Raw genomic sequence first — 26,515 nt, forward strand, 5'->3', positions numbered from 1 at the left:
ATAATTTAAACTGTGAACGTCTGGTGAATTTTGGTTTCTTCAATACGAGCTATAGTGGGCGTCACCAAAATTCATTCTTCAAGGCCACGGAAAGACTTAACCGCGCGGCTCTGTGTTACTAGTAGTACAGTGTTGCCAGCTTTTCTCTCGTCTGACGTCCGCATTTCATGTTGCAACGCTGTAAGATTTCGCTGTGAACTCGGAAGTATGCAACAGTGCTTTCGAGCCCAAGACGGGTTTCACGCTGAGATTTATACGAAAACTCAAAACGTCTTTTTGATGATGATGATGCTTTCTTTCGTGAGTTAAAGAGTTTATCGTTTCCTTGTACAGAAAAACATCTCATGCTGGTTTTGTTTTCGTTCATTTAAAATCAAATTGTGTCGAGTATAACAGAAGACGTATTTGGAACGTATCAATGTAGCTGTTCCGAGTTTCTTACTTTTAATGGGCCACGGCCTTCTTAAAACACCAGTTCCACTCAGTTTATCATGTTTCATGTCGCACTCTAAGGAATTAACATATTTGTCGCTATAAACGTCTGATTTATGGAAAGTAACTTCTTACATTACAAATAAAATAGATGCTTACGAGGTGCGATCGGAAAGTTTCAAGACTGCGCGTATAAAAACCCGTACACTTATCTCAGGTATTAAATTCATCCATCACTCTCGAAGTAGTTCCCCTGGGAGTGAACACAACGATCCCAGCGCCGCTGCCAAGCCTGGAAGCATCCCTGGAAATCTTTCTTTGTCAGCCTGTCAAGCACCATCTGCGATTCTGCCTGAATCTCTTCTATCGTCTCAAATCTCCTTCCCTTTAGCTGAATTTTCATCTTTGGGAAGAGGAAGAAGTCACACGGAGCTTAGAAAGGAAGTTGGGGTCGCTTCTTGCAAGATCTTTGAGCTCCTGACAAACGAGAAGTCAGTCGATTCTGCTTCTGGTCCTCAGACAGGATGCGTCGCATGTGGAGTTCTTCCTTTAGAATCAGCTGACAGGTCCCATAGCCTATCCCAACAATGTCGCACAAGTCGTTGATGGTACGACGTCGATCTTCGTAACATTTTCGGGCGTTTTGCTCGAAGATGGTCGTCCAGAACGCTCGTCATCATCGACAGAGGTTCGGCCGGCCATTTTTAAAACGTGAATGCCACACAAAAGTTTGCGGACTCCCCAAATGCTTGCTTTAGCATTTCATAGGTTTCCGTAGCCGTTTTGGCGAGTCTTTGGCAAAATTTGATGCACACGCCATTCCGAAATCGCAGGAGGGTCGGTGTAACGCACTACCAAAACGCCCGTAACTAAGAAACAAATGCTAATTCGATGATGCCGGCTGGCACACTGATTCACTATGAATGTAGGCCGCACCCCCTAGCGGCAGAAGCTCGTACTACATCCGGTTCGCCCTCTATTGACACAGTCCTGAAACTTTCCGATCGCACCTCGTATAAGAGAATTTAGAAATAACCTTTACGTTGAGAAAAAAATAAAGGCTCGAGAAATCGAGATTGCTACAATTTGAACCCGATTTCTAACCTAGAAAAAAAAAATTGAGGTTTTCACTGTCGTCATAACCTCAAATATGGCGACCGTTACAAATCGCGAATTTCATATGCAATATCCTTTTCAGGCCCATATATCTACTTAAGAACTTTTGTTTTTTAAACTACTCCCCTTAAAGTATTTAAACTTACAAATAATTACATGTTTCTGTTCTATTTCTGTACATTAATACATCTTTTTTTTTTAGTGTCTAAAATTGTTTAAATGTTGCGTGATTCTCACGTCATTACGTCGAATAAACACGACAAGCCTATGGGATAATTACCTGTACTCGACAATCACCCTGTTGTCCGCCTCTGTCATTAACTCTCGCTTTATGTAGGAGGTTCCAATTTAAATACATACAAAATTAATTTATTTAAACATTAACAGGACAAATTGTTGACTTTGTGCCATTTTAACGTAATCACGTTAACATAAAATATTTCGCGAATTTAAACTCGTGATTTGTGTTCAGAAACCTATATTTCATTCTTAATTGGACGTGTTTTACATTCGGAATAAAATAAAACTATTATAGATAAGTCATTTATTTCATTTAACCTTGACAGTGAAAGCCTGTGGGTATGTAAAATATAAACATTGCTGTGTTGAATACATGATTAATTGGTATTTATAGTCGAGGACAAGCCCCTCGTAATGTAGGTTACTAGTATACTACGAGGTTTCCATAAAACGATTACAGTCTCTACATAATTTAATATTCTTGTTGACTGAGGTAGTTGATCTTATAACGCCTCGGTGTCGGTATAATGAACTAAAAGTGTTTCAAGCTGTGGTTCAACTTCGCTGACGAAATGGACTGCGTGTGGTAGAGTTGTGATGAGTTGCCGATAGAAAGTTAGGTTAGGTTTGTCTATCGGAGAAGTTTCGGTCGAGGACACGGAAAGACTAGTGGGTGGCTGTAACCTGTTGATCCTGTGGGAATGCTTGGGAAGGGGGGGGTTTATGTGGCCTGTCCCAGCCACTACCAGTCGCTTGAAGCTAAGGGACTATTGCCGTGTAACCAACAGGTGTGAGGTATTCGTGAGATAAAAAACAGGCGAGCACACAGCATTACAAGGGGAAGGAGATAAATATGTGTACGACTGAGTGGAATAATGGACTAAGGGACGATTCACAACTGCTGTTTTGAGACTTGAAATATCTGACGTGACCTTCGTCTGGAATTTATATGTCCCCCCGGTCTGGAGCGTGGGACACAGACGAGAGACCAAAGTAAACGTGTCTGTACTGTATTTAGCAGAGTTTTGTTCGTTTTATAGGTTATGTAAGTGAAGCTTGAAGCAATTGTAACAATTTTATTGTAGCAAAGAGAATGTTTAATGACGCTGTAATGCAATATTTTAACGAAACGCTTTGATGTAGTGGCAACGTTCCGGACGTATATTCGGAAGGTATTAGGTTTGAATCTCGGCGGGATTACCGGTTATCTAGACCAGTGGTATTCAACATTTTTTGTTCGTGTACCCCCCAGATATAATTTATGTTCAACTTTGTACCCCCAAAGTTGTTGGTGTATAATTCAAGTTATACGTAGTATATAATCTACATCTAAAATAAATTAAATAAATTACATTACTGATTATTCAGTGTTTATCATAAAATAATATTTTTTTTTTAAATTTCACGTACCCCCTAAGATGTCTTCGCGTACCCCAGATATAATTTCTCTTCAACTTTGTACCCCCAAAGTTGTTGGTGTATAATTCAAGTTATACATAGTATATAATCTACATCTAAAATAAATTAAATAAATTACATTACTGATTATTCAGTGTTTATCATAAAATAATATTTTTTTTTTTAAATTTCACGTACCCCCTAAGATGTCTTCGCGTACCCCAGGTTGAATACCACTGATCTAGACAGAAGTCTGTCGTGATTTTTCTCATTCTCTCCACAAGACTACCTGATAGTACATTGAAATCGGCCACGACTGGGCCTTTCCAAATAATGTACTGTTAATTTATTAATATCTTCCCGCCTGTCATTCCACTATTTCCAACAGCGTCTAAAAATGACCTCCAGCCATCACCAGCCCGTTATTTAAAAAAAACCCGTCAAATATAATTATTTGGCTTGGAGAACGTGACTGATTTGAAAACGGGTTGGACGACAGTGTCCTTGTCTGTCCAGTCAATTCAATTCGAGAGCCACTGGATGAATTTGGATGGATGCTGAGTTCAGAAAATTTATGACGATGGATTGACTTACGCCGTGTAAGACATTTGAAGAGATCAGAGAGCAGTTTTTTTTTATCATTTGAAGCCAAGGCTCGGTCCGTACCGCCAAGAAAACACACCATCGCTACAAAGAGTAAAATCTTAACGCGGTTTATACCGAGAATCATACGAAACACATCAAATATTTACCACTGAGCTTTAGGAAAATTTAAGACAATTTCGCTAAAAACGTATATGCAAATGAATCGAAGCATAGACCACCCACGTTATGTAATTTGTTTGAATGGAACGCGTGTATGAGAATGACATATCGATCTCACGTCGATACATCGACGTTCCGCGAGTGTAGAGAAATTACTTCGGAACTCTCGTTTTGGGGAAGGGAATCCTTGCGTTGTCTTTATGTCTCCCCCCCACCAAGATTGGTTAATTAAGAATTAATTTGATATTCGTCTACTCCACATCGGTTATTCGGTTCCATGACAAAACCGCACACGGAAATTACTCACAAGGACAAATGGCCATATTCACAATACTTTAAGTAATCAGAAGCGTTAACTGGTTACCGTAGTAAACCGACGTTTCGGGAACAAACCCTGAAGATGGGGACAGAGTTTGTTTCCGAAACGTCGGTTTACTACGATAACAATCAGCTGCGTTAACTGGTTACCGTAGTAAACCGACGTTTCGGGAACAAATTCAATAAAATCTTCTCGGGCAATCAACCGCGTTAACTGGTTACCGTAGTAAACCGACGTTTCGGGAACAAACCCTGAAGATGGGGACAGAGTTTGTTCCCGAAACGTCGGTTTACTACGATAACAATCAGCTGCGTTAACTGGTTACCGTAGTAAAGCGACGTTTCGGGAAGATATTTAATAAAATATTCTCGGGCAAACAGCTGCGTTAACTGGTTACCGTATTAAACCGACGTTTCGGGAACAAATTCAATAAAATCTTCTCGGGCAATCAACAGCGTTAACTGGTTACCGTAGTAAAGCGACGTTTCGGGAAGATATTCAATTAAATTTTCTCGGGCAATCAGCCGCGTTAACTGGTCGCTGTAGTAAAGCGACGTTTCGGGAAGATATTCAGTTAAATATTTTCGGGCAATCAGCCGCGTTAACTGGTCGCTGTAATAAAGCGACGTTTCGGGAAGATATTCAATAAAATTTTCTCGGGCAAACAGCCGCGTTAACTGGTTACCGTAGTAAACCGACGTTTCGGGAACAAACCCTGAAGATGGGGACAGAGTTTATTCCCGAAACGTCGGTTTACTACGATAACAATCAGCCGCGTTAACTGGTTACCGTAGTAAAGGGGTTAACGCGGCTGATTGCTACTTAAGAAGTCTGATATTCCGAAAATATGACTCGGGAGACGTCAGTTAGTACATGACTTGCGTTTTGCTTAACGAATGGGGTTATATCCGATAATTTCAATGACTCTATTTTTAAACTAAATTTAATAGGCTTATTTTATATAAATCAAGCTTATCACGTACAGGTCTACCTGGCACAATGACCGATAAAAGTCGGCCACTTTACAAAAAAATTATTCAATACAGGTTAATTTCGGAGCAGAATATTTCTGTGTAGAAATTGCACTAACCTCTCTCACCAATTTCATTTAATGTTCCAATACAAACTTGATAAAACAAGGGTTGTAAACCGTTTCGCATATATCGAGCGTCTCTATCCGCGTATCGACGGATAGAATACTGCCTCCATCTCTTTGTGTGTTCGTATAGTGCACAAACACCACAGACTCCCGCTTCTGTTTGGAGAAGATTTCTTACGAAACTCTGTCCAAATCTGCCAAGAAATTCCCCTCTTTGCAACAACCATTTCTCTTTCTCTGCACTTAATATCGTAGTTCCCACGCCATATGTAAAGCCACTCTACGTGGGGTTGAGTTTCCATTCATAAATATCTACGTTACCCACTACTCGTTCATACATGTCAAAATTCCGGAAGCCAGTTCGAAACCACGTCGAGAAATCGTACGTTTTTACAACGATTAAAAAGCTTAGCCCTGTAATATCTGTAATAAAATGATACTCGGAAAGCAATGTGCTGTGTACGTGTGGCTAGTGTTCACGCCTGCGCAGTTGGTATTAATTCAAAGTACAAGTCGTCTCCGCTAGGAGCACTGGCAAATTCGTGTGGGTGTTAGGATCTGCTCTGCAGATGGACTTATTCCACGTGTTTCTCTCTCATTCATGCATTCTTTGTACGTACGTAATGATAGTCATAATGGAATAAAATATAAATGAGTTTGCATTTGTGTTTCATCCCAGAATAGCGTATATAACGACGCTGCCAGTTGCTTAGATTCTGTGCGGTCGAATGGCACGATAGTTAATGAATAAGGAATGGGAAAGATTTTGGGAAAAAGTTGACATGGTCTAATGAAAGGAACTCTCCCAGAATTTCCCTGGAGGGACTGAGGAATAAAACGAAAAACCTCAGTCAGGATATCCGGTCTTCGGGTCGATTACTGAACCTTGGACCTTCAGAATATTTATTATTTATTTATTTAGTGTTCTGTCAGACGACAGGTCCATATGAACAGGATCCTTCCATCCTTTTCTCGGACTGGGACCTGTTCATATACGTTCTTGGCAGATGATCCAGAAGTGGTTTGCCATTGCCTTCTTCTGTGTGTGAGTGGAGTAATTGTTGGGATGCCACGGAGGAAAACTCCGTGTTGCCTAGACCACGGCCTTGCCCAACACAAGTTATAAATTCGGGCACCGCCGGGAATCGAACCCGAGACCCCAGGATTACAAGGCCAGCGTTCTAACCGCTAGACCACCGTGGCTGGACCTTCAGAATACGAAACAGGAATGCTAACCAATCGGTTTAGATATTCGGAAATTAACCCTTTAAATCTCAGTGGTAATTATACTTACCATCTGTTTGAATAGTAATCAATTCTGAATTTTATCACAGTATTAATCGGTTTTGTGTGATTCTTAGAGCAAGTAGAAATCTAACACCTTAAACCCATTCATAGTTTTGATTGAGAAGTGTTTTTTCGTGAGGTAGGAGCCAGATTTTTAAAATTTATTCACACGAGCTTTGCCTTCAAGATTTTAACGTTGTAGCAATAAAATATATTGTTTATTCGTTGAATATTATGGTATTATACGTCACTGAACCTCAACACATCTGTAAGACGTTGATCCCACTTAACAATTAGACTTAAAGTTGTAATCATTTCTTTTGAAGGCGTCTATGTCTTCTGGGCTGGACGTTTACCAACGTTTCAGACAGAGGTCCTTGCTGAACCATAAGACAGCCATCTTGATACTCGAAGCCGTGAAAACCTAAAATCCTGTTTCGGCATTGGTTCGTAACTCAAATAGTAATCTTACCGTCGGGACCATCCAGTCTTTTAAAATGTTACCACGGTTGCTTCGTAAAGATTTGGACGACCGAGGTAATGGGGATATTTATTTTCGTCACTGTGTACAGACTGGTTTTGTTGCCTCTTAAACGATAGTAATTCTGCCGAGGGGCACAGAAGATAACTTATGTTCATCTTGTGCAGAGTTTAAGAATGTTCAGGTTTCGTCTGCCTTTCCGTGTAAAAAGGGAAGGAATGAATTTGTGGAAAATGAACTCTTCTGATAACCTTTACGCGGTGACTGACGGCTAAGGTGTTTGAAAGTTGAACCGAGGACAATAAAACCACAGAATTAATGTGTGACCAGAGGTGCCGACTGAAACGTTTGTGACGTAATTGATTTTTGGAGTGCACTTTGAAACTTAAAATGTCCCTCGAAAGTAATAACACAGATACTTCTATATAGTCCCAGTAGATATTTGAGTGTTCGTGTGTTGTTGATTGAAATAACTTTACTAAAAAATTCGTGTTGTCTTGTCTTAGTTTCTTTTATAACTTATATTAATGTCTAAAACTTTAGAGAGGGTTAAACAATTTTAATGTTTAAAAAAAATACGAATTATTTAGATTCCATCTGGCCTTATTTTGTCTACTGGAACAAACTCACTCTCCCATCCTGAAAAGTCTAGGCTAATTTAGAGATTATTTTTCATCATGATGTTTAATTAAAACTTACTCAACTGTCAGTACTGTCTACAAGTGTGATTTGAATCAGTGTTCCTTAAGCAAGGCTGCAGTGTAGTCGATTACATTTGCAATGGTAGATTTCAAAACTCGACGTTTCGGAAATTGGACGTGTTTCCTTCATCAAATTAAATAAAATGACCCCCTTTGATAGATTTCGTCACGATCTCTGGACAACGAAGGAACTTATAATCAGAGTATATATTTTGTTGTCAGATGTCATTGACGGGAGATAAATATGGAAATAAGACAACTACAGGGATACCAAAAACAATTCCATAGTAATCAGAGATTGGACGAGCTGAAAATATAATCAAATTAACAACCTCTGGAAGCATTAGACTAAACCAATTTTTATTATGTAATCAATTCATTTATAATTTTTGCATGTATATGAAATTAACCGGTAGCTTAGATAACCTAATCATATCCACAAACTAACGAACCTGTCCATAAATTTCGACATACGCTCTGCAATTACTGTAAAAGATCAGACGTTTTGTGATTAAACATTTTTTTAGTTATTGTGCTAGATGGTTATTTATTTATTTATTTAGTGTTCTGTCTGACGACAGGTCCATATGAACAGGATCCTTCCATCCTTTTCTCGGACTGGGACCTGTTCATATACGTTCTTGGCAGATGATCCAGAAGTGGTTTGCCATTGCCTTCTTCTGTGTGTGAATGGAGTAATTGTTGGGATGCCACGGAGGAAAACTCCGTGTTGCCTAGACCACGGCCTTGCCCAACACAAGTTATAAATTCGGGCACCGCCGGGAATCGAACCCGAGACCCCCAGGATTACAAGGCCAGCGTTCTAACCGCTAGACCACCGTGGCGTTATAAGGTGGTATAAGGAAAGAATTTATTTTTGTTATATATAAATATTTTGTTGTCTGTAATAAGGCAAAGACCCACAAAAGGAAATCCACGAATTATTAAAACAAGTGCATTCTAAATGTAGAGACAATATTTTATTCATTATGCCTGTTTGGAAGACATCCGAGTACAATCTTGCATGTAGCAAATGATAACAGCAAATTTATTTTGCGTTTCGAAATTCGCTCTCTGTTCATTCGTTAGATCTTGAAGCGATCAAATATCACGCGGCAGAAATGGAATTTGTTTCCACATCCTCCTGCGCTCCGTCTCCAAAATAATCACATCGACAAAACAATTTCCTGTCCCGGCATCGGATTTGCCAATAAGAAGAGGTTATCGATGAAGAACAAGGTCTATTGATGTTTCGGAATTTGCCACAAACGCGCCTCTCCCACAGGAAATAAGTAGTTTCACCATCTTCAGTAACAGGAGTCGAATTATCAAAGCAGATGACTCGTGACTTCCGACGAACCTCCCAATATCTGGCCCAGGTCAAATTAAAGTTATCGGCTGTAAACTTTAATAGTTCCTCTACATCTGAGGGTCTACAGGTTCACGTTTCTTATTCCAGTGACGTAATGTAGGTATATCATGATTCTATATTCGTAGCATTACCGCCATGATGTCATTCTGATATTTAATACGGGAAACAGTTTGAAGAAATTTGAATATGTTCCTAAAAGGAGATATCTTTGAGTCTTTAAAGACATATTTATGGGCAAACAACATCGCGTGTTCGTGATATCACATTTCTAGGAAATTAATAGTGATTATACTATTGTACGAGGTGCGATCGGAAAGTTTCCACACTGCGCGTATAAAAACCCGTACACTTATCTCAGGTATTAAATTCATCCATCACCCTCGAAGTAGTTCCCCTGGGAGTGAACACAACGATCCCAGCTCCACTGCCAAGCCTGGAAGCATCCCTGGAAATCTTTCTTTGTCAGCCTGTCAAGCACCATCTGCGATTCTGCCTGAATCTCTTGCCAAAGACTCGCCAAAACGGCTACGGAAACCTATGAAATGCTAAAGCAAGCATTTGGGGAGTCCGCAATGGGTCGTGCACAAACTTTTGTGTGGCGTTCACGTTTTAAAAATGGCCGAACCTCTGTCGATGATGACGAGCGTTCTGGACGAACATCTTCGAGCACAACGCCCGAAAATGTTACGAAGATCGACGTCGTACCATCAACGACTTGTGCGACATTGTTGGGATAGGCTATGGGACCTGTCAGCTGATTCTAAAGGAAGAACTCCACATGCGACGCATCGCAGCCAAGTTTGTACCAAGGCTCCTGTCTGAGGACCAGAAGCAGAATCGACTTCTCGTTTGTCAGGAGCTCAAAGATCTTGCAAGAACCGACCCCAACTTCCTTTCTAAGATCCGTGTGACTTCTTCCTCTTTCCAAAGATGAAAATTCAGCTAAAGGGAAGGAGATTTGAGACGATAGAAGAGATTCAGGCAGAATCGCAGATGGTGCTTGACAGGCTGACAAAGAAAGATTTCCAGGGATGCTTCCAGGCTTGGCAGCGGCGCTGGGATCGTTGTGTTCACTCCCAGGGGAACTACTTCGAGGGTGATGGATGAATTTAATACCTGAGATAAGTGTACGGGTTTTTATACGCGCAGTCTTGAAACTTTCCGATCACACCTCGTATACTCTTTGTCAACAGAACGAAAACTCAAAATACAAACAGAACGTGACGCAGTTCACAAAAAGGACTTCGGATGACTACTCAGAACTTAAATATGAGATTTATAATTTCAGCATAGCGTAGCCAAGAATTCTTTCGTAATCATTACGAGGTTTAATGACTCGGCCGTGGGTTGAATCAGCTTTAATTTATACGTGATATAAAAATCATAGAACGGATTTCTGTCTTATTTTGTTTTTCCAATTTCATTCCAGAGACGAAGAAAATTCTGTTGAAAGTTGTATGCTCCGTTAAATGATCCATTAACAAATGTAACGCGATATGTGACTTTTACGAAACGCGACTGTAAACAACAAATTTACGTTATCGGAATTTAATATTCTGAAATGCTCCCTGGGAGCTAAATATATTTTCACAAATATTATTACTAATTTAACATTTCCAGTTGGGTGGTTGGGATGTCTGTCAAATTCCTTACAAAGCATTTTGACTTACTCAGTTCGTGAAATAATATACTTTTAACATTATTTATTATTGCCCGCTGTGTTTAATGACAGTGTGCGTGCTCTCTGCTATGCAACACGCAATTTTGTCGGCATAATGTAACTGCGCGTTGCCTAGTAACAGGCGTTGTTCAGCCTTATTATGGAAACTAGCAGCAACCAGCATAGCAATTCTTACGTTGGACAGAGCACGACGAACAATTATGACACTAAAATTAGATGGATTACACTAGAAATTTTGAGATGAAACCAAAATCACTGTCATTTCTCAGATAAATAAAGGATGGATTTTTGAAAAAAAGGATTTTGTTCGCAAACGAAATACAAAATTTCTGTGATGTATCTTGTTTTTGGTGAAGGTAAATATAAAATCATTCAAAATGTATATTGTTAAGAGACCATACGACGAAATAGTTCGATTTCCATTAAAATATAATTTTTTAATTTTTCCAGAACGCTCAGACCAGTTCTGGGACTGACCCAGCAACATTTACAAACTGTACCGGGATTTATAGCGGAAAAGTTAACCTCTTATTTAGTGACGAGGTTAAGAATCAATGGAGTTGTACCTCCAATGCCCTATTCCTCTTCACGGCGTGGTACTTTCCCCATACTTTATTACATTCTGAATAATTTCGTGTATTTTTCAAATAAGAGACAGCGAATGAGAGATCTATAAAAGTTATTTCTTACCCAAGGATAACTCTCAGGAAACAATTATCTATTTATATGGGCTCCAGCTGGAATCCTTATTTATAAGTTATTTTCTAAAGAACACTATTTCGGATGGCCTTGACACACGTTGATGTTGATTGAATAATGAGTTATTTATGAATGTTACTGATTCAAGTAATATTTATTCTTTTTGAATTACGATACGCACGAGACATTTCCCTTAAACAATTACCTTGCTGATTGAATGTGATTGGTGGCTGTGAAGGGGAAATCTACCGCCATCGCTTAAAAGACGAAGATACTTGTAGGTGTTCACGAGTAGAATATATTAGTAGTTACAGATGTATACCATATCGATTAAAAATAGAACTGAAAGGCATTTAAATATTGTTTTATAGAGTGTAATCGAGAGAATTTATATTGACTTGATTGATAGCTGACTTTAATATTGATTCTTATTTGACTTAACAAGGATTTTCAATAGGACAGCCAGTTTCGGTTTCGAGATTCGAACTAGTGACCTAAATACAAAGCCCTAGTGATGACTACTTCATTGTAGTTAAGCCGGGTCGTCCTTCAATACGCGATATTTATTTATCCAGTTAAGCAATTCCATGCTGTTATGAAATGCCACAGAAGACCATTGGAACCTATCCTTAGCCAATTCAAAATGACACATCTTAAAAAGGAAAGTCTGCATTCAGATTGACGTAGTCATGTACCGACTGCATTTTGCTGGTTTATGCTGTCAGGAATTCAAATAAAATCAGGTAGAACGCTGGCCTTGTAATCCTGGGGTCCCGGGTTCGATTCCCGGCGGTGCCCGAATTTATAACTTGTGTTGGGCAAGGCCGTGGTCTAGGCAACACGGAGTTTTCCTCCGTGGCATCCCAACAATTACTCCATTCACACACAGAAGAAGGCAATGGCAAACCACTTCTGGATCATCTGCCAAGAACGTATATGAACAGGTCCCAGTCCGAGAAAAGGATGGAAGGATCCTGTTCATATGGACCTGTCGTCAGACAGAACACTAAATAAATAAATAAAACATAATGCACAGAAATTAAAAAAAATACATAATGTATTTATTCACTTGAAAGCGAGGGGCCACTATGTTAAAATCGACGAAATGCAAATTGTCCATTCAGATAGTCGAGCCTTTCGACTTGAAAAAAAAAACGATAATCTACGAAAGCGTGTTACATCCGGCACTGAGATTTGAATTCGTAGGTTTTTTTTTTCTCCTTTCGCGACAGATTGAACCGTTAACAGCAACAGAGTAGCCATTAGCTCTTTCTGAAGTCGATGTTGGAATTTCCTAAAACTTTTGTGATTTCAACAGTCAAAATCACTTTACAAAAACTATAGAATATTTTATTATAATATTACAACTAGTGAATAAAAACAACCTTTCACATATACACTTAATTATTCGGAAGTCGCAGATTTGAATTTCGGTTCTGAGGCGTCTCGTGGTTTTCCTAAACAGATACAGGATTTTAGTGTGGAGAAATTTCTTGTCTAGGTATGTTAATTGGATTGTGTACTATCCGAACGAAGTACAGAGGATCTTAGTTCATATTTCAGACTTTATGCGATGTCGAAAACTAATCCCGTAATATTAATTAATAAAATATAATCGTATATACCACACTCGTCGAAAATTAAATAAACTAACAATTTATCAAGTGTTAGAAAAGATGTTCCGTGTGTGTGTTTTTTTTTAAAAAAAGTTAATATTAAATTTAAAATATTTTCAGTTTAATGTTATTTCTGTACAAAAATGTTGATTGGAGTGGTTTAGTCAAAAACAGTCACTGATAGAACTAACATTAAAATATATTTATATTGTGTACATATATTGCAATATGATAATCAAATACCAATAGGCGTGATTGTAATTTATTAAAAATAATTATTGTGCGTCGCAGGATCTCTGCGTATACAGATATTGGCAGAAGTATGATCGCGGACCACGATTTAGCTACTATCTACATGAACGCGAAATTAAACCACACACAAGTTTGTAAGTTTTTACAATCCCCCTTCGTGTGTCATTAATTCATTGCTTCTAGCTAGTATTTGTGTTGGGCTGTGGTTAAAATTTCCCGGATGTGGGAGAAGTTTACTCGTAAGGCAGCAATGAGGTGTAGGTTGTGTTGGCAAGCCTGACGCAGTTGCTGGTTGGCATCGGGCAGAACTCGTATCGACCGGGCCGACCGTGTTACATACATAACCTGAAATAGTTTACAGCTTCGCACAGAGCAATGCCAACTTTTTCGTGCAAACTTGCCCATTTTAGACTACGCATACAGATTTTTGTGTCCCACTCAACTGCACAGATTCGTGTCTCCGTGCGATATCGACAGGCAACTTGTATTCAAATGTATAAAACCTCTTTGCAAAATACATAACCTCAAAGAAACAAACCAAAATATTTACAAAACGACTGATATAAAATTCCTGTGCAATTCGTATGTGTTACTAAGTAATGCTGAATATTACTATCATGTATATATAGCGAAATAATAACATTTTAAGTTATTAAATCAACTTGGAAAGTGTTAAGTATTAAAACTTCATACAGAAATATGTCCACATGCAATTACTGATTATGTATCGTCATAAAACATTAACAATATATTATTATATACCCAAATAGCCTACCAATAGAAATACAGTAGTAAGGAAAAACTATCTGGGGTCTATCACAGACGCTTAGGGCTTAGCTATAACTCGGGTAAACCAGGTTTGCTGCCAATGCAGGACCTCTGAAAACGTCAGGGAGAGCAGCGTAAATCCTCTTGAAGATGTATCATCTTCAGGGCGTATACACGTGACGAAATCTATAAAGCTTTAACAGTGGAACACAGACACTGAACTTATTATATTATTATATATAGGGGCACACTGTAGTTGACTCTGACTCAATATTTTACGTGATATTTCTCAGTCACTTTAAATAAATAGCGACGATCTTTAAAAGAGGCATGACCCTTCCTGATTGTGGTCGTAATCTGATTCATACTGCATAATATCTGCAGTTGTTACGTCATTAAAAGTTGTCTGGTTGTAACGGTTATTATTATTATTATTATTATTATTATTAGTGTTCTGTCTGACGACAGGTCCATATGAACAGGATCCTTCGATCCTTTTCTCGGACTGGGACCTGTTCATATACGTTCTTGGCAGATGATCCAGAAGTGGTTTGCCATTGCCTTCTTCTGTGTGTGAATGGAGTAATTGTTGGGATGCCACGGAGGAAAACTCCGTGTTGCCTAGACCACGGCCTTGCCCAACATAAGTTATAAATTCGGGCACCGCCGGGAATCGAACCCGAGACCCCAGGATTACAAGTCCAGCGTTCTAACCGCTAGACCACCTCATCTTATTATTATTAAGTGTTCTGTCTGACGACAGGTCCATATGAACAGGATCCTTCCATCCTTTTCTCGGACTGGGACCTGTTCATATACGTTCTTGGCAGATGATCCAGAAGTGGTTTGCCATTGCCTTCTTCTGTGTGTGAATGGAGTAATTGTTGGGATGCCACGGAGGAAAACTCCGTGTTGCCTAGACCACGGCCTTGCCCAACACAAGTTATAAATTCGGGCACCGCCGGGAATCGAACCCGAGACCCCCAGGATTACAAGGCCAGCGTTCTAACCGCTAGACCACCTCATCTTATTATTATTTAGTGTTCTGTCTGAGGACAGGTCCATATCAACAGGATCCTTCCATCCTTTTCTCGGACTGGGACCTGTTCATATACGTTCTTGGCAGATGATCCAGAAGTGGTTTGCCATTGCCTTCTTCTGTGTGTGAATGGAGTAATTGTTGGGATGCCACGGAGGAAATCTCCGTGTTGCCTAGACCACGGCCTTGCCCAACACAAGTTATAAATTCGGGCACCGCCGGGAATCGAACCCGAGACCCCAGGATTACAAGGCCAGCGTTCTAACCGCTAGACCACCTTATCTTATTATTATTTAGTGTTCTGTCTGAGGACAGGTCCATATGAACAGGATCCTTCCATCCTTTTCTCGGACTGGGACCTGTTCATATACGTTCTTGGCAGATGATCCAGAAGTGGTTTGCCATTGCCTTCTTCTGTGTGTGAATGGAGTAATTGTTGGGATGCCACGGAGGAAAACTCCGTGTTGCCTAGACCACGGCCTTGCCCAACACAAGTTATAAATTCGGGCACCGCCGGGAATCGAACCCGAGACCCCAGGATTACAAGGCCAGCGTTCTAACCGCTAGACCACCGTGGCGTTTGTAACGGTACATTTAAGTATATAAAAGATTATGCCATTGGAATCAATCCCATATTCGTTTTTAATTCTTTTTCTGTTAATATTCAGCAACACGATTGACATATGAAATGTATATATTTTCTCAGTTTTTATTACGAAAAGAAGCTGATCAATCCACGAAAGTTGACGTGTGAAATTTGGTATGACAAAACCTCACCATACTCACATAGTTGCTTGAAGTGACTTTGCTGTTAGAAATTAGAGGAAGTTAATGGATCAAATGTCTAAGGTATGGAACCCTAGGACGTGAACCCGGGACCTCTCGGACGCAGTCATCTACAGCGGGAAATGTGCTTATTTTCAAGATGAATGTGTCTCTTAGGTTTATAAAACTTTGTAATTCCTGATTGCTTGGAGACAGTCGAATCAGGTATTCTCGTTTCCAAGAACTGCTAAAATTAGAAATCGATTTTCATAAGCAATGAGCTTTCTGAGGCCGTGGTAGGGTGGAAGGCATCTCACGTACGATGCAGCAAAGCAGAAGGTTTGAACTTTGAACGTTTCCTTCCCAACCAAAACATCGGAATGCCGGAACTGTATCAAGGATAATTACCTCTTTGTTACTACTACAAATCTATGATTGCACGGCTGATTTTTTGAGATTTGTATACAGTTTCATGCTGTAAATTTCTGATGTGTGTTCCATGGAACCCTGACGTTCCCTGAGGAAAATCCGATGCAGTAGTTTATCGGGAGCAACCACGGTGGTCTAGCGGTTAGAACGCTGGCCTTGTAATCCTGGGGTCTCGGGTTCGATTCCCGGCGGTGCCCGAATTTATAACTTGTGTTGGGCAAGGCCGTGGTCTAGGCAACACGGAGTTTTCCTCCGGGGGATTCCCCGGTTTCTCCGTTTCATCCCAACAATTACTCCATTCACACACAGAAGAAGGCAATGGCAAACCACTTCTGGATCATCTGCCAAGAACGTATATGAACAGGTCCCAGTCCGAGAAAAGGATGGAAGGATCCTGTTCATATGGACCTGTCGTCAGACAGAACACTAAATAATAATAATAAGATGAGGTAGTCTAGCGGTTAGAACGCTGGCCTTGTAATCCTGGGGTCTCGGGTTCGATTCCCGGCGGTGCCCGAATTTATAACTTGTGTTGGGCAAGGCCGTGGTCTAGGCAACACGGAGTTTTCCTCCGGGGGATTCCCCGGTTTCTCCGTTTCATCCCAACAATTACTCCATTCACACACAGAAGAAGGCAATGGCAAACCACTTCTGGATCATCTGCCAAGAACGTATATGAACAGGTCCCAGTCCGAGAAAAGGATGGAAGGATCCTGTTCATATGGACCTGTCGTCAGACAGAACACTAAATAATAATAATAAGATGAGGTAGTCTAGCGGTTAGAACGCTGGCCTTGTAATCCTGGGGTCTCGGGTTCGATTCCCGGCGGTGCCCGAATTTATAACTTGTGTTGGGCAAGGCCGTGGTCTAGGCAACACGGAGTTTTCCTCCGGGGGCTTCTTCCCCGGTTTCTCCGTGGCATCCCAACAATTACTCCATTCACACACAGAAGAAGGCAATGGCAAACCACTTCTGGATCATCTGCCAAGAACGTATATGAACAGGTCCCAGTCCGAGAAAAGGATGGAAGGATCCTGTTCATATGGACCTGTCGTCAGACAGAACACTAAATAATAATTAAGTTTATCGTGATACTCCCTAAGACACTGAAATAATAGTTTTCACAAAAGTACTCTTAGCTTGTGTACAATACGTCTCCAACTAATCCCAGTGCAATTAAACCGTATTTTACTTAGAACCTTATCGTTTCTAACAATTCATCAGTAGTCTTCGGATGTTTTCGTTTTGCCAATGACTTCACTACGTTATCTTATTGGATATTTATGAAGATATTAAGAAATTGGAGTTACCGCAAAGATTGTTTCGAGTTAAAGGATAAGATCTAAATTTGACCTTGTGTCTATGGGTATGATGATACATAATCACATATTTTAAATCTCCACAGTAGATGAGATGAGTGATTAGCTTCACGCTGTGACCGCGTTAACCTCGGTACTCATTTCATGGAAGACTGATGTAAGTGGGCTTTCTGAAATGTTCTTTGGGTCTCGTAGCAAATAGAAAGTTAGAAACACAGAACATTTACAACGGTGTTCTGTGTTTGACATATTACTGAGATCGTAACGGATTAACACTGAAGCTGCACTCATTACAGAGATTAATCTAACCAGCAAGCGACTGCTTGTTCGTGGTTCCGTGTATGCGTTTGAACACACGAAACTGAGCATCACTAATAGAATTATTTACAGGGCTGAACACAGAAACAATTATGGTATTTGACAAAGGCGTCTTTAAGGAATAATAAATTTTTAAAAAAATTATTAGTTGTCAAAATTTAGGAACGTGCTGCATATTTATCTCAGTTTTTTAAAGATTCCTGAGATTATTATCTCAAAATCACTTCTTTACAATATTCAAACCAAATTTATCATCACCCATTCTGGAATACATTTTTAAATTCAAGGATTTTAATGTTTAAAATCTCATTTTTATTACGCAAATAAAATTAAACTCAAGAATATATTGTATTTTAATTATTTTATTATGTAAGGTTATAGAGTGTAGATTCTTATATAATCGATGTACGTTGGAGTCATCTTAAGGATTTTCATTTATATTTACGAAAAACTAAACCGTTGTCATGAACATAGTTGGAGACGAAACACTACGAACCTACCTCTCGTCAGTTAATGAAATTCTGACAGACACAAGGAATATATAATATATATATGCATACTGAAACTATAACTTAATTATAAAACAGATATAGTAAATAAGTTTAGTAGCCCATTGTACAGAGAATATTGCATAATGTATTGACTATAATAATTTAATTAATTGGTGAGAATTATGAATTGTGTGTGGGTTGTCTGAAGTTTTGCATATGAATAATTTTAATTTTGAATAAAAATTTCCTTGGATATTATTCATCGTCTAGTAAATATAAAACGTAAAACGGAGATAGGGATTAGCTCTATCTAGTGGGCCCAACTGTGTAGGAACCTGAAGACGGAGATAGAGTCCCATCTCCGAAACGTCGTTTCACGTTTTATATTTACTAGACGATGGATAATATCCAAGGAAATTTTTATTCAATTGACTCTTCACCATCGTCGAGAAGTTTTAGATTTGAATTTGAATTTTGTTTAGGCATAGAAATGAGCCTAAAGATTACTTCAGTGTAAGTTTGCAATACGTAGTTAAAAACTGTCACGTATAGCGACGTTTAACAAAGTATTTATTAAAATGAAGTACGTTGTGAGTGAAAGACAGTTCTCTTCATAAAATATAACAATATGCAACATGATTTCTACATCATCTTACAGATTATGCAAATTTAATTATATTCATCTATTTTTCGAGAACTGGATTAATCACCAAGTAATATTTTTATTTGCATTTCATTTTTAGTAACCTAAAGGAAAACTCTTTTAAAAATTAATAGACCATGACCTAGCAATGACAGAAAATTTAAACTTTTGGATTTGATGAGTTGAAAGTTTAATACGTGTCGGACGTTTCTCTGTACACAAATCAGAGTCTGGCGATGAAGACGATTAACACATCAAATTGAAACACATCGCGATACCAGTTTAAATTGACTCAGCCGGATAAGTCGATTAATAAATTCCTATTCGGGGGGCAGAGGGCATATTAGGTCAATGATGAATTCGTAGAAGACTTCAGGTACATTATGAGTTCATATGAATTTACCACAACAAATACTTAAATCTACCAAAAATTTTCTTATAAACCATCCATTCCAAACACCCGGGGATAAAACACGGCCGGGGCATGACGCTAACCACTCACCCCATCTAGTGCCAAGGTTAAGAATTAGTAGGAGCTATATCGCCTCTCCCCCCAAGCGCCTACATGGCGTATAGTGGGACAAAAACGTAGAATTCTGAAAGTAAACAAACACAGGCCTCTTTTTTCTCGAACAACCGTTCATAAAATAAAGTCGGATTTTATGATGATATTTTATTTCAGGAACGCAGTTCAAGGGGGCAGAATACGTTTTTTTTCAAAGACTCACATATTTCATTGAGCTCACCTGCCAAATGTAGGCCTATATTAAATACAGATACAATTTTAACGTAACCTAATTGGTAAAATTAATAACCTCTACGCGAAGACTATTGGAGACCACTAACGAACTGACTATAACGGCCATGTGTAGAGGAATTTCTGGACGTGTAGATGGCTGAGCAGTAATGCATAAAGCGATATCGGGCAATTAAAATCACAGCCAATCATTAATCGGAATGTATTGACATCTGAAAGTCGGTAAGTGTAAAATGTTGTATATGTAGCAGGCTGTACGTGAGACCACCGCATTTAAATTAGAAGGACGATATTGAAGGTTCTTAAGGCAGCGAGCTTTAATCTTTCTCGTTGTATGGATAGAAAACGTGGCCTGTTAATCTGTGGGAAGAACGTAAATCACAGAAGAAAATGCAGAAAAATTAGAAAATATGGGATAATATTATTTTTTTATTTATTATTTAGTGTTCTGTCTGACGACAGGTCCATATGAACAGGATCCTTCCATCCTTTTCTCGGACTGGGACCTGTTCATATACGTTCTTGGCAGATGATCCAGAAGTGGTTTGCCATTGCCTTCTTCTGTGTGTGAATGGAGTAATTGTTGGGATGCCACGGAGGAAAACTCCTTGTTGCCTAGACCACGGCCTTGCCCAACACAAGTTATAAATTCGGGCACCGCCGGGAATCGAACCCGAGACCCCAGGATTACAAGGCTAGCGTTCTAACCGCTAGACCACCTCATCTTATTATTATTTAGTGTTCTGTGTGACGACAGGTCCATATGAACAGGATCCTTCCATCCTTTTCTCGGACTGGGACCTGTTCATATACGTTCTTGGCAGATGATCCAGAAGTGGTTTGCCATTGCCTTCTTCTGTGTGTGAATGGAGTAATTGTTGGGATGCCACGGAGGAAAACTCCGTGTTGCCTAGACCACGGCCTTGCCCAACACAAGTTATAAATTCGGGCACCGCCGGGAATCGAACCCGAGACCCCAGGATTACAAGGCCAGCGTTCTAACCGCTAGACCACCGTGGCACGGGTATAATATTACACACGAGGAACTTCCTGGGAAATAAGTCACTCTGTTTTGGTAGGATAGTAAAGCTCAGAGCAGGTTCTGATGGGCTGGACATGAAGCTGGGATGGGGACAAGCATTTGCGTAGTATTTTATTGTGAAACATGTTTGGAAACGGTCATTTGAAAGCAATAGCGTCATAGTCAGTTTCTTTTCTCGTGAAGCTTGGGCGAAAACCAATCACAAGAAGGCTATGTAGCAGAGTGGGGAGTGTGGCGTTGATCGGCTGCATTCGTGACTTCTCGGGCGATTTCGTCGTGTCACGTGGTACAGAGCCGAGCTCGTGGTCTCGTAGCGTTGCCAAGATAGAACTGGATTCACCGATTATGGCCGCTGACCTTGTAAGGAGAGCCCAGTATGCGGACCACTTAATGGAGGAAGGAGTTTCCGTCGGTCAGTACAGTCTGTGTCAGTTGCAGAAGTGTAGAAGCCTGATAATTGTTGTCTTGTGACTGAGGTGAGTTAACAACATGCCACCTGTTCGTTACAATCTCATTTCTGGTCATTGATAATGCCTCGTATCACAACACTCAGACAGACAAACCACCGACGTCTTACGAAAGCCTGGCTATTGGAAAAAAACATCCCATTTTGTGACGTGTTGAAAGCTCAACTGTACGATTTAATCAAATTAAATAATCCAAAGCAGAAATATTATGTGATTGATCAGATTTTAGCAGACAAGGAACGTACTGTGCTGAGACTTCCGCCTTAAAATCCCGATTTAAACCCCAATGAACTTATTTGGGCAGGTTTGAAACAGTGGGTTGCAAGTAAGAACACAACATTTAAAATTAAGGACGTCGAGCATCCGTGTTGCCAGAGATTCGAAGAAATTTGGCAAGAGGAATGGGATAATGTATGTCAGCATGTGGAAAAACTATAACAAATTTAGTATCAGCAAGAAGGCATAATCGAAGACGCTATTGAACGTATTATAATTGAAAATAATGGAGTGATTTATCAGAAAGGGATGGTCTGTGAGGAGTGGAAGAATTTTAAGAGGACCGAAGAGTTGTGAATAAGATAAAATGATCTAATACTCTCCGCAGTGTTATTTTTCTAGCGATGTGTAGTGTAGTGAAATCTACTTTCCTGTGTTACATAACGTGGTGATATTTTATTTGGAGTGTACTGTACGCGGTCTCCTGCCATACCTTCCAGCTAACGTCTGGTGAGTGACTCGCTCCGAGGTTCTAATTCACTAAGTTCAGAGGCCAAAATCGCTGAATCCAGTTCTACGGCTGAAGGCTTTCGCCGAAGGTTTCCCACCCCGCTATTGTGATTGGCTGTTGTTCGACCCATCGAAGGTCAGGCTTCATGAGAAAAGAAACGAGGTACACAAGCATCTCAGGGAAACAGGTTCTGAAGATGTGGTATGGATAGAACTGACTCAGGACCAGCAGTGTAAAAAACAACCCTCGTATTTATGGTGCCAGAGAGTCATTCAATAACTTTAATACCAACAAAATATGGGGATGTTTTTTGTATTTTGCCATGTGATAAAGGAATTTTGGTGTTGGTATTCCTGCAAGGTCTACGAATCATTATGTGGTTAATAAATTCAAAAATACTGGTTCGGAATTATATAAGAAAATAAAACGAAGAAAAAATACTTTACGATACTGGAGCAAGATTATAGCGTACCTCAAGAAAATCACTGAAAAGACTAGTCGAGCGCGAGGTTTCGGTCTCCTCAGGAAGAACCCCTCCATTGGTGTGTAATCAGGGCAGGGCGGATGATTGACCCAGTTTTTATGGACAGACCGACTGTAAGCTCACTAATGTATATTAATTTAATTAAAAATTGAAGTTGTTTCCTGCTACACGTCGTGGTGGGATTGGTTATCATCCCTGCCTCGTATTCATGAGGTCACGAGTTCAAAATCTAGGCCTGGAGACCATCTGTCTCGATTGAGTTTTTTTTTATATTTTTATTTTTATTTAATCTGCCCAGACAAATGCTGGGATAGTACCTCAAATTAGGCCACGACCGCTTTCTCCCACATCCCTTCCAAGTCTTTATTCATTAACATCCTTTTTGAGTTACTGAAAAAAGACTTTCCCACGAGTTAAATGGTGCAAAAGTACGGTTAGTTTCAACAGGACCCGGTAGAGGCGCTCACAGTCAGAAGCACTGTTTTTCGTAACAGGTGAAGGCTTATAGAACATCTCGGTCCCGAGACCGAATGGAGTGTTAATTTTATTTGTGGGGTACGTTGAAAAGAAAAATGTTCCAGTGCTCCACATATAACATGAAATCATGAATAGATATCCAGGATTTCCCCTCCAGCAAAGCTGCAACGTGTAAAGTTTTCTTGTAGCCCGTTCGCGATGGACCGATTCGCGCCTGGCGGTCCGAATAAGAACTAAGTTTAAAAAAAAACTCAGTGACGTGTGTAAACTCTACAGGGTTAAGATTCTACATGTCTACAAATGACCCCGTACAGACAAATCATGGACAGAGAGACTGACACAGACACGTGGTTTAATGACCTTCAAGGTCGTTTTCCACAGGTGTTATTATCTTCGGCTCGCAAAGCACGCACTCTAGTTGTGAAGTAGCCAGGAACACAAGAAACGCGCATTTGTAACAATCGCATTGTCATGAAATGCCATCGTCTGAACTTTCATTCGGCCAAAGTACTTTTGAAGTTTGCCGCGCTACCGCTCAGGTGGCAGCACTAAACGGCGAGGCTGAGCAGAAAGGCCGATAACGTACATAAAAAGTGCTGAATTTTGTTTGTTAATTCTTGTCTGATATTTCAAACAACATCTACGCATGTAGAAATATGAGTATATGATATTTTTTTTTAAAGACATGTATTTATTTGATTCTATAACGTGAACGATGTGCCATATTTTAAGCAAGCGTTTTCAGTCACCTTGAAGGCAAATGACGGAATACACTTATCGACGTCAGCTGTATTACAAATTGGATAAAATATGTTATCAGTCATTATAATTCAAAGCTCATGATTATGGTTTATAAATTTGTGGTTTACAGTCTTAAAATATCCTCCGCTATCCTTGAGTCAGAATGAAAAAAAAACACGCCAGCCAACATTTTATTTCCTCTGTCGTACTGTTCCTATCCTGGCGCCGCCATCGACCTCTGTCCTAACTACGTCGTTCCCTTCTCTCATCAGTCGCGAAGTTTTCTGTTACGTACGGCCTTTCTCTTCTCTCCGTAACAGTCTTTTTCTCTCGTTCTCTTTATGTTACATGTGTATGCGTGTCTCTCTCGCTATGGTTTTCCTCTCCTCCTTTTCCTGCCTTGCTCCATCTCCCCCTAGATTACGCTGACGTCATTCGAACGAACATTCGAGCGAGAGTTGCGCGGGCGTCGAGCGCTGGCAAACCCGTATCAACATCACGAACTACCCGGCCTGAATTTATATTTATTCGAAACGTTGGTCATAACATGCGAATTTTGTATGGCGGGAAAAGACAATGACGCAGTGATGCTTTAATACTTGGTTGCAGCATCTCGAATTGATTACATTATCATCGTTTCATAAGTTTTGTTGAGTTTATGTTTAAAAAATAATTGTGCGATGTTTTTTTGTTCCCTCGTACGTTAATTTGGTTTGAAGCTCATTATAAAATGTGTACATTTCACACGTGTATTTTGGAATACAATTTTAAACATCAAACACCAAGCACCTGTCCGAGAAATACTTACCTAATTTTGAAATGGTTTGTAATACTTAAAAATTTCGTGTGCAACGTACTCAGATTGTTAAAGACGGAAATATTAAAACAGTAGTTTATAGTATACCTCGGGAATGTTGGCAGAAAGTATTCTCGCTTGGATGATCGCATGTCGACATTGACCTGAGTCATGTGAGAGAGACTTGTGTTTCGTTGGTGTTTTCCATGCCACCTAGTGGCCAAGCAAAGGAACTACACGAACTCGCCGCGTAATAATGTGTGCTCTACATAATAAATCCCAACACAATAGACCGATTTTTTTTTTTACTGGAGTAGAACTGTCAATATTCAGAACATCGCGGCGTCATTTGTAAAGGGAATATGCTACATTTAAAACCAACAGAGTATATATTTCATATCATATATAAAGTAAAACGTAATGGAGAAAATGCAATTGGAAAACTCTTATAAAGCCTCAGCTTCCCTGCGCAGCTTTGCTCGGATTGTATTTACTTCTGCTGATCATAATATAATAACAGAGTACGGTTATTTTGTCATTTTAGAGGTTTTCTGTCTGTGTGAGTCTACGAGGGGTAATTTTACTTTCTTTCTATTTTATCTCCCGTTCATTTCCCATCTCTTTTTTGCTATGTTTTATCAGAGTTGGGCTGGGGGCTGCTCTCTACGCTGTTCGCCCTTCTGCTGTTTTTCTGGCACGATTCTGCTGGTACTGTTGGTTCCACCGCGCTAGCTCGACGCCATTGATCCGCTGGTAGTCTCGTCCCCAGCTCAGAATAGCCGAATGATGGGTTGGGCTTGCACGGCACGGGGAGAGCAGTCAGTCCACAACGCGCAAGTCAGAACTTGTTCTGTTACTGTTATGTTCTTCGCAAGCCACGTTTAGTATGCCCACAAGAGAAAAAAGAACTTTGCCTCGTGACAACAGTGTGATTATCCAAATAAATCCACTATTTTATACTTCTGTGATTTTTTTTTTCGCAGTTGGTACCTAACCACTAAAAGACTTCCCTATCACTCCAGAACTCGCCTGTCTTAACGCACTATTCAGTATTTAATGCTGACCTGACCCCGTGGTTCTGTTGCACACAATGGATAGAAGGCACCAACTCTCCATGTAATGAAACAACTGTCAGGCTGGTTAAATCGGCGTTTGTTTTCGTACCAACTGTCGTGCCCGGCGAATACCCAGGATGACAGTTGGATGTGATGAAGGAGGAGTGGTGGTCACTTGTTGAATGTTTGGCTAGCTTCAGTACTTTTCATCAGGAGAACGAAGGTGTCATAATTCTTTGAATTTCTGCGCTGGACTTACGCCAAGGTTAGCAAGCGAGTGTAGTAGCTCTCGCTACGACAGTACAGGAATCGATAGAAACGGTGGGGATAGTTAGACGCGCAGTGTTGAGCTTTATCCCGACCAGTGCATGCTGCCCGGTTTGAACCGCCGTTTCACTTTATGCAGCTGTGAGACGATAACAACGATGGGCTATAGGACACGGGCGCTGGGGAAAATGCCAAATGGGCTATAGGTAACGGCGGGAAGAGAGAGATTTTGAAGCGGTCGTCTGCTGTCATAGCGCGTACACCAAAAGCCGGGCATGAGAAAGGAAAGAGAAAAACGAATATGAACTTTCTTACTTTTCATGGACCAATGATAGATAGAGCACGCATTTCGAACACAGGCAGAAATGAAAACGAATCCATTCTGTTGGCTACATTTGCATTTATGTCTTTAAAAAAGTATAATAATTTGTGTAGCAGACAGTAGTCGTCAGTGAGACACGCGCAGTTCCG

General features: G+C 40.0%; 1 long non-coding RNA gene across 4 annotated transcripts in view; it reads left to right on the forward strand.

The window, feature by feature from the left end:
- Positions 1–25,681, forward strand: part of LOC147873835 (uncharacterized) — a 113,014-nt gene extending 87,333 nt beyond the window's left edge. For all 4 annotated transcript variants that reach the window (XR_015535033.1, XR_015535035.1, XR_015535034.1 and 1 more), the window contains exon 3: positions 25,365–25,681. This is a non-coding gene — a long non-coding RNA (uncharacterized LOC147873835). The remainder of the gene's footprint in view (positions 1–25,364) is intronic.
- Positions 25,682–26,515: the final 834 nt, after the last annotated feature.

The sequence above is a fragment of the Zootermopsis nevadensis genome, unplaced genomic scaffold, assembly GCF_977971745.1.
Source record: "Zootermopsis nevadensis isolate Lab colony 2312 unplaced genomic scaffold, Znev_1.0 Znev_ptg000013l, whole genome shotgun sequence".
Lineage (NCBI taxonomy): Eukaryota > Metazoa > Arthropoda > Insecta > Blattodea > Termopsidae > Zootermopsis > Zootermopsis nevadensis.